Source organism: Jaculus jaculus, chromosome 7, assembly GCF_020740685.1.
Source record: "Jaculus jaculus isolate mJacJac1 chromosome 7, mJacJac1.mat.Y.cur, whole genome shotgun sequence".
In the NCBI taxonomy this organism is placed as follows: domain Eukaryota; kingdom Metazoa; phylum Chordata; class Mammalia; order Rodentia; family Dipodidae; genus Jaculus; species Jaculus jaculus.
Genome location: NC_059108.1, coordinates 29,540,967 through 29,551,161, shown reverse-complemented (window position 1 = coordinate 29,551,161; position 10,195 = coordinate 29,540,967).

The window sequence follows — 10,195 nt, the reverse complement described above, 5'->3', positions numbered from 1 at the left end:
TTTTCTTCTAGGCAGGGTTTCACTCTAGTCCAGGCTGACTTGGAATTCACTGTGGAGTCTCAGGGTGGCCTTGAATTCATGGCGATCCTCCTACCTCTGCCTCCCAAGTGCTGGGATTAGAGATGTGTACCACTGTGCCCTGCCCAGCTTGGTTTAGATTTCCCAATACTCACCTAAAATCAGATGGGCAAAGTAGCAGCTGCATCTGCAGTTTCCAGTGACAAGAGGCCCTACTGCACCCACTCTATCTCCTCACAAATAAATAATAAAATTATTTTCAAATACTTTTATTTTTTTCAAGGAGAGAGAGAAACGGGCAACACCAAGGCCTCCTGCCACTGCAGCTGAGCTCCACTCTGAGCCGCTCTGTGGACCTGGCTCTGCAGCGGCCTAAGAAGTAAGCTGCTGTTGCCGCTCTAGTGCCTGACAGGTCAACTGATAAATGGATAATAAAGATGTGGTAGATATTCACAATGATAGTTTATTCAGCTGTATAGAAAAAATTATAGGGGGAAGGAGGGTATTACCGTGGGATATATTTTATAATCATGGAAGATGCTAATAAAAGTTGAGTTCGTTTGCAGAGGCTGGAAGCCCTGGCGCGCCCATTCTCTCTCTCTCCCTCTATCTGTCTTTCTCTCTGTGTCTCTCGCTCTCAAGTAAATAAAATAAAATAAAATAAAAAGTTGAGAAAAAATATTTTAAAAAATTATAAAATTTACAGGAAAATAGATAGGTCTGGAAACGACTATACTAACTGAGGTAACCTAGTCTCAGGAGTCATACCCAGCATGTTCTCTCTCTTATGAGGATCCTGACTTCAAATGTTTACATTTGTATGTGTGTTGGCGAAAAGTCAGTAGTAGAGGCCAGAAATCTAGAAAGGGGGCATGAGGGAGGAGGGAGTGGGGAGGGACAGGACAATAGATAGTAAGTAGAGGGGTAAATACTGGGTTCTATTCTTGGCACTGCCAAAAACCAAACCCAAAACAAAACCAAAAGTAATGAAACCAGAGACTTGCCCTCTGCGTTTAAAACATGGAGCTTCGGGCTGGAGAGATGGCTTAGCGGTTAAGCACTTGCCTGTGAAGCCTAAGGACCCCTGTTCGAGGCTCGATTCCCCAGGACCCACGTTAGCCAGATGCACAAGGGGGCGCACGCGTCTGGAGTTCGTTTGCAGTGGCTGGAGACCCTGGCGTGCCCATTCTCTCTCTCTCTCTCTTTCTCTCTGCCTGTCGCTCTCAAATAAATAAATAAAAATAAACAAAAAATTTAAAGATAGCGTAAGCAGCACTGCATGAGCTGCAGCCCGCCTGGCCCACACCTGCGCTCCCAGCTCATGCTCCCAGGTGTGCCCATGAACACTGGGCTGTCGGTGCCTAGCGCTGCCTGGACTGCCAGCCTGTGCCATTTCCACCCTGCAGTGAGTGCCATGCCGAAAGGGGCCACTAGAGGGCGTGAAAGAGACACTGAAGGGAAGGGACTTGCTTCTCAGTTTCAACTTCCTTGTTTTATTCTATTTCATTCTTATTTATTTCTCATTCTTACAGGCTAATTTTATTTATTTATTTTTATTGACAACTTCCATGATTGTAAACAATATCTCATGGTAATTCTCCCCCTCCTCCCCTCCCACTTTCCCCTTTGAAACTCCACTCTCCATCATATCCCCTCCCCATCTCAATCAGTCTGTCTTTTATTTTTATGTCATGATCTTTCCCTCCTATTATGACGGTCTTGTGTAGGTAGTGTCAGGCACCGTGAGGTCATGGATATGCATGCCATTTTGTGTCCAGAGTATGTTGTAAGGAGTCCTACCCTTCCTTTGGCTCTTACTTATTTCTTTTCATTTTGTATTAGTATTCTGATGATCAGCACTATATTGCACCTCTCCATGGGGGGGTGTGCTTTTCTTGGTACCTGAGCGGAACTCATACATCAGGGCAGCCATGGCCTGTCTTGGCAGCAGGGCCTGGCTCATAGCTCTGGTGAGGCACGTCCACGGGTGCTTCTCCCTCAGATACCTTTGGCCCACTCTAGAGATACTGGCTACAACCTCAAAGGGTTGGTTACTCGTGCATTGTCTTCACCCCTTGCAAGGCAATCTTGTCCAATTAGTCACATCTAAGTCATTCCCTCCTCAACTCTCCCTGTCGGTTCTGCTCCTCAGTGGATCCTAGCTGATGTATGACCCATCAGGCCACATCCAGCAGACGTTGGAAAGGGAACCATGCTACAAATTTGGACATGGTATGTATGCCTGTCGTTGCAGTAGTTGAGAGGCAAGGGCAGGAGGATCCTGAACGACAAGACAGCCTGGGCTCAAGAGACAGCCATGTCTCAAAAAAGAAGAAAGAAAGGGGCTGAAGAGATGACGCAGAGGTTAGGGCACTTGCCTCCAAAGCCTAAGGACCCAAGTTCAGTTCCCAAGACACACCTAAAGCCAGATGCACAAGGTGGCACATGCGTCTGGAGTTTGTTTGCAGTGCCTGGAGGCCTTGGCGTGCTTATTCTCCCTCTCTCTCCCTCTCGACCTCTCTCTCTGTCTCTCTGCCTGTTTCTCTCATTCAAATAAATAAATAAAATATATTTTTAAAATAGAAGAAAAAATCCCAAGTAAGAATTAATCTTTATCCTGGGATTATTATGAGGATAGCAATGTTTCCAATCAGGTACCTTGTGAACAAATTTACCTGAAAGTGCCGGAGGCTCAAGAGCCTCTGAGGGTCCTGATAAAGCAGCTCGAGCCTGCGCACTGCATGTCAGGCTCTTCGTCTCACATTCTCCTGCCCCCCCCCCCGCAAGGAATCTCAAAACTTCTGCTCTCACTGCATCAAATGAAAATTCCACAAAGGACAGATCAGTTCCACAAAGGTACCAGAAGCATATCCACGCACACACACATGCAACAGACCCTTTCTTTCCTGATGGCCCACTGTGGCCAAGCACTCAGCTAGCACAGCAACTTGTTCCCTTCAAGCACTAGAGAGAAAGGCACAGTATGCTGTCACAGCCTGCGTTAGAATTCTCTACCCTGTGAGTTCTCGCATAGCTCAGAGACAATTCAGAAAGGCTCCAAGTGAGAGCCCTTCGCCTCAAGGCTACATCTATGCAAGTGAAAGGGGAATATTAATCTGCAGTGAAAAGGAATTTCAAGTTAGAATCCCAGAGCTGTAACAGGAAGGTGTGCTGGCAGTAGGATTGGTAACCAGCATTCACCATAAAAAGCTCCAACATGTCCTGTGAAGTATACTGAGACCGGCGCTTGGTCATGCGCCCCTCTCACAATGCCAGGATTCACGAAAATCTTGCTGGGGGTCTCCTTGCTTGAGCCGTCCTGCACTGCAGGCAGTGGGAGGGATGCCTCTCCAGCTAGCATGAAAGTAGAGACAGCCACAGACAATATGTTCAGGGCTGGAGAGATGGCTCAGCCGTTAAGGTGCTTGCCTGTAAAGCCTAACGACCCAGGTTTCATTCCCCAGTACCCGCAGAAAGCCAGATGCTCAAAGTGGTGCATACATCTGGAGTTTATTTGCATGGCTAGAGGCCCTGGCACACCCATTCTCTGTCTGTCACTCTTCTCTATATCTCTCTCTCTCTGCTTGCAAATAAATGAAAATATTAAAAAAAAAAAAAGATGTGGCTGGAGCCGGGAGTGGTGGCACAGGCCTTTAATCCCAGCCCTTGAGAGGCAGAGGTAGGAGGATGGCCATGAGTTTGAGGCCACCCTGAGACTGCATAGTGAATTCCAGGTCAGCCAGGGCTATAGAGAAACCCTACCTTTTAAAAAAACAAAAATCGTGGAGCCGGGCGTGGTGGCGCACGCCTTTAATCCCAGCACTCGGGAGGCAGAGGTAGGAGGATCGCCAAGAGTTCGAGGCCACCCTGAGATGACAGAGTTAATTCCAGGTCAGCCTGAGCCAGAGTGAGACCCTACCTCGAAAAAACAAAAACAAAACAAAACAAAAAAAAAAAAAATCGGGCTGGAGAGATGGCTTAATGGTTAAGGCACTTGCCTGCAAAGCTAGAGGTCCTGCCACAGCCCATTCTCTCTGTCTTTCTCTCATATATAGTAATAATAATAAATATGTTCACAAGAAGGGTGAAACAGAGCCTAGAGCTAGGATCTCTAGACTGACAGTCTCGGTGCTCATGTGTCCAGGGGGGAACCAACTGGGGAACAGGAGAGCAAGCTCCCAATGCACACATGATTTGGTGAAGGGTGCGAGAGGAGGAGGCAAAGAATGATCTCTTGCTCTCCCAGGAATAACAGCCTGGTTCACCATGGGAAACATATATTAAACTCCCCATTGATACCAAGTAGGTATGAAATTAGTAAAGGAATGTGGGCTGGGGAGATGGTTCAACGGTTAAAGGCACTTTGTTGAAAGAAAACTCAAACAGCATCATAAATAAATTTTACATGGGGACTGCAGAAATGGCTCAGTGGTTAATTTTACCTGCCTGTAAAGCCTAATGACCTGGGTTCAATTCTCCAGCACCCACATAAAGCCAGATGCGCAAAGTGGCGAATGCATCTGGAGTTCATTTTCAGTTGCTGGAGGCCCTGTAGTGCCTATTCTCTGTTTGTGTCACTTCTCTCTTTGCTTGCAAGTAAACAAATGCTTTAAAAAAAAGAAAAAACCTACATCATTGTGCTGGAGAGATGGCTTAGCAGTTGAGGCACATGCCTGCGGAGCCTAAGGACCCAGGTTCAATTCTCCAGGTCTCATGTAAGCCAGATGCACATGGTGGCACATGCATCTGGAATTCATTTGCAGTGGCTAGAGGCCCTGGTGTGCCCATTCTCCCTCTCTCTATGTCCCTCTCTCTGTCTCTAATAAATAAATTAATTAAACTAAATTAAAAAAATTTAAATATGCATTTTTCTATGATGCATTTTTAAATTTTATTTATAAGGGACAGGGAGAGGAGAGAGAGAGAATGGGCACACCAAGGCCTCTAGCCACTGCAAATGAATTCCAGACGCATGTGCCACCATGTGTATCTGGCTTACATGAGACCTGGAGAATTGAACCTGGGTCCTTAGGCTCCGCAGGTGTGTGCCTTAACTTCTAAGCCATCTCTACAGCCTGAAAATGCATATTTTTAGCACATACGGGTAATTCCAGCATGAGGGAGACTGAGGCACCAGGAAGACCAATCTGAGATCAGCCACTGACACACAGAAACACCCTTTGTCAAAAATAAACAAAGAGGGTTGGAGGGATGGGTTAGCTGTTAAGGACCTTGCCTGAGAAGCCTAAGGACCCAGGTTCCAGTCCCCAGAACCTATATGGGCCAGATGCACAAGGTGGTGCACACATCTAGAGTTTGTTTGCAATGGTTGGAGGCCCTAATGTTCCCATTCTTGCTTTCCCTCTGTCTCTTTTGCTGTGTCATAAATAATTTTTTTTTAATAAACCAAGGGCTGGAGAGATGGTTTAGTAGTTAAGGTGCTTGCCTGCAAAGCAAAAGGACCTTGGTTCAATTCCCCAGGACCCACGTCCACCAGATGCACAAGATGGTGCAGGCATCTGGAGTTCGTTTGCAGTGGCTAGAAGCCCTGGCGCGCCTATTCTCTCTTGCTCTCTCTCTTTCCCTCTCTCTCTCTGCCTCTTTTTCTCTCTCAAATAAATAATTAAATAAATAAAATATTTTAAAAAAATAAAATAGGGCTGGAGAGATGGCTTAGCGGTTAGGCGCTTGCCTGTGAAGCCTAAGGACCCCGGTTCGAGGCTCGGTTCCCCAGGTCCCACGTTAGCCAGATGCACAAGGGGGCGCACGCGTCTGGAGTTCGTTTGCAGAGGCTAGAAGCCCTGGCGCGCCCATTCTCTCTCTCTCCCTCTATCTGTCTTTCTCTCTGTGTCTGTCACTCTCAAATAAATAAATAAAAAATTTAAAAAAAATAAAATAAAATAAAATAAACAAAGAAAGGGGTTGTGAGGTACAGTAGTGCCTCCCTCTAAAGCTGGCACTAGGTGGATTTTTAAGGACAGCCTGGGCTACAAAGCAATGTCCCACTTTAAAAAAAGAAAACAAACAAACAAACAGAAAAGCTGGGTGTGGTGGTGCACACCTTTAATCCCAGCACTCGGGAGGCAGAGGTAGGAGGATGGCTGTGAGTTTGAGGCCGCCCTGAGACGACATAGTGAATTCCAGGTCACCCTGAGCTATAGTGAGACATTACCTTGGCAGACAAAAACAAAAACAAAAAAAACTCAGAAAAAAAAACTCAAAATCATAGCAATAATAATAATAATAATAATAATAATAATAATAATAATAACGAGGGCAGGGAGAGTGGTAAAGCAAAAGGAGAAGGCTGCAGAAGAGAACAAAACACGGTTGCTCGTGCACTCTGCACACTGGTGTGAGTCACTGTGGAGGAAGCGCCTGGGGAGTCGCAGAAAAGTAAAAGGAGAACTAATATCAGTGCCCGTTACATAAGCGATAAAAGTCTGATGATTGTGTCTGTCATAGACATATGCCCCTACACAGTGTCAGTGCTGAGCAGGCTTCTGCTGTGACAGCCACCATACAGCAGTGTGTCCTGAGCCAGGTCTCAGCCATGCGGTGGGGCAGGACTCGCTGAAGCCGTCCTCTTCGCTCTCGGATGGGAATCTCTGGCCAGGCTGGGGAATGAGCTCAGTCTGTGAAGATGATGTCGTTGCCAGAATGGATGCAGCCAGACCAGACCTATGGACAGACAGACAGAGAGAGACACATGCATCAAGCTGAAGGTGGAACTGATCCAGGTTACCTTCTCAGCCGCAGCATTTTACTGACAACGTTCCCGCGGCACAGCACTGTGCACCAGTGCAGTCACATCACTCTGCAAATCAGTCACTGTCACCCCACGTCCCCAGAAATTAAATGACTTGCTAGGTGTGGCAAAGGTCTTTAATCTCAGCACTCTGGAAACTGAGGGAGGAGGATCACAGTGAGTTAGAGGCAAGCTACAGAGTGAGTTCCAGGTCTGCCTGGGCTACAGGGAAACCCTACACCTCAAGAAAAAATAAATAAATAAAAGATCAGAATGCAAAAGACAAAATACAAAGACACAGCTGGTCGTGACTGCTCACACCTGTAATCACAACACTTAGAAGGCTGAGGCAGGAGAATCTCAAGTTCAAGGCTAGCTCAGTCTATCAGCGAGCTGCTCTCTCAAAAGAACACAAGGAAAGGGGCTGGAGAGAGGACTCAGCAGTTAAGTGCACTTGCTTACAATGCCTCATGGCCCAGGCTCAATTCCCCACAAAGTGGCAGAAGCACCTGGGGTTCATTTACAGTGGAAGGAGGCCCTGGCATGCCCATTTTTCTCTATTTATTCCCCTCTGCCTCATTCTCTCTGCCTTAAATAAATATTTTTTATTTGTTTGAGTTAGAGAGAGGCAGACAGAGAAAGAGAGAATGGGCATGCCAGGGCCTTCAGCTGCTGTACATAAACTCCAGACATGTGTGCCTTCTTGTGCACATGTATGACATTTCATGCTTGTATCATTGTATGTCTGGCTTATGTGGGACCTGCAGATTTGAACATGAGTTCTTAGGTTTCTCAGGCAAGCACCTTAACCACTATGCAATCTCTCCAGCCCAATAAAAATATTTGTAAAGAAGGACAAAAGGACACCCTAGGAGAGCAGGCATTCAGTTTTGGTTGGCTTGGAGCTTGACAGGCAGAGAGGCATAACTTAACCAGTATAAACAAGGGAGAGGCCTATCCTTTGCAGAGCCAGGGACATGGCGCACACATGGAAAAACAGTTCTTTGAACTGGGCAAGAGATAAGAAAAACTTTCCTGCCCTTTTTTTAACTTCAGGGGTCCAGTCACCCTTACTCCCCCCGCCTCTTTATTTCCCCCTCACATGAGAAAACACTCTAACTGCAGTTAGGGGACAAAGGATGAAGATGTCAAATAGCTTACCACTTCCTGCAGAATACGGCATGAAGTTGTGGCAGTTAGAGAGTCTCTCCCAGAGAGGGGAACTATTCTAATGGACCCCGGAAGTGAACATTGAAGAGAAAAAAGGAGGGAAAGAAGTTAATGAGAAGTAAGCACACACCAAACTGGTCCTTCTTGTGGTCGAGGGAACCCAGGTAGATGGACTTGGATTTTCTCAGTACCATTTAAGCATGAGTTGGTTGAGATTTGGATCCAGAACTGTTCACTGAATGGCACAGTAGTGTTTGGCATGGCCTGAATCTGTTGTTTTTTTTTTAAATTTATTTATTTATTTATTTATTTGAGAGCGACAGACACAGAGAGAAAGACAGATAGAGGAAGAGAGAGAGAATGGGCGTGCCAGGGCTTCCAGACTCTGCAAACGAACTCCAGATGCGTGCGCCCCCTTGTGCATCTGGCTAACGTGGGACCTGGGGAACCGAGCCTCGAACCGGGGTCCTTAGGCTTCACAGGCAAGCGCTTAACCCCTAAGCCATCTCTCCAGCCCCTGAATCTGTTTTTATATGGCTTATAAAACAGATGAGATATTAGCAGAGTTATCAGAAATATATACACAACATTTAACCTTGATAATATAGAGTCATTGGGTGCCATTAAAGGCTGTACAAATACATATTTTTGGTCTCAGAACTTACTTATAAATCCTTAGATTTGAAAATAACCCTTTAAATATCTATATTTATTTTCCCTTATTATATAGAACTATATATTAGAACTATGAAATATATATACGTACATATATATATATATATATATAAAATATATTAGAACTATGGGGGGAAATTTTCTTAAGATCTTGTTTGTTTCCTCTTTTGGAAAGCTCTTGTTGTATTACTTAATAGGCCATTCATATATTTAAGGTATTTTTTATCTTTGGTTATACATTTCTCTCTGAGTATTTAAGGCCAAGCAGATATCCAGATTTTAATTAAGGATTAATTTTGGAGGTCACTAATGGCTCTCCATAGGTGACTTTAGGGACCGAGAGGTAGCCCTATAGCTTGCTGGTGTTTTCTGTCTGTCAGGGTGAGTCAGGGCTGTGCTGGGCAAGCCATTTTCCTGTCTTTGGGAAGTCAAGAGGACTGATTGCTCCTCAATTGTGACTCTCTTGTTTCAGACTGTACACCAAACACGGCTGTGTTTGAAAACATCTTTGATTAATTCAGATACCTGTGTGGGTACCTGAGAAAATGAGTTTTCTCAGATGAGGACCATTGTTTGAGCATAAGGCTGTACCTTAAAGTATGGAATATGTCCTAAAAGCAAGTTTTTTTATGAGCACTGAACAAAAGATGTCAGAAATGAGACAGTCACTTTACATACAATAGAGCAGAATCTAGTCTTTGTTGAGCCAAAACAGCTAAGCTCTAATACAACCCTTGACAAATCTGTTTTGAAAGAAAAAAATACCACTTGACAACCAATGATTTTTGTTTAATCTTGATAGTTATTGATTTTATGTACCATAGGAATTTTTATTAAAATAAAACAATTTTACGTTTTACGCATGACTTAAATTTGATAAAGCTGAAGCAAACTATCCCTATATATTTTAGTCTGAAAGTTAGTTTTTTGTTTCTTAAAAGTTTGTAAACAGTTGAAAAATCTTTAAGTTGAAGTTGACCTAGAACACAAACCCAGTAATTATATTTATAATATCATGTAACAAATGGCATTGTTCATGTAAAACTTTGGTCCACCACAGGCTTTAGTTAAAAGTGACCCCCTTTGTTTTTCTTGCCAGTTCATGGTGCTGCGCTGCAGGCTGCGCCGGGCAGGAGCTCTCAGGACTCCCCATATTCAGATCAGCCCCGCCCTGCTCCCGGCACTCACCCAGGGTCGGGTCTGGTGCACGTGGAGGTAATGGCCAAGATAGCTGCCAGCCCACCAGCCTGAGTCTGGCTTCGCAAAGTGGAAAGATGGGCGAGGGACCCCAAAACTGCCAGGGGCCACTGGAGAAGGGAGGGGGACCCAGAGACCGCTGGGAGCTGCTGAGAAAGGAGGTGGAGACATTGTGCCTGCACGTGTGGACCAGCCGTGGTCTCAGCACGCGTGTGCCGCCCCCGACCCCAGCTGATCTGGAGTGCTTGCAAAGCGCAGTGTAGTTTCACCACTGCCCCAGACGAGAAACTTGAAAGGAGATGAAAAGGGAGTGAGGGGAAATTTCCTTCCTGAACTTCTCATTTCCTAGCCAGATAAGCTATTCGAGTCCATGTGTCTGGGTCACAT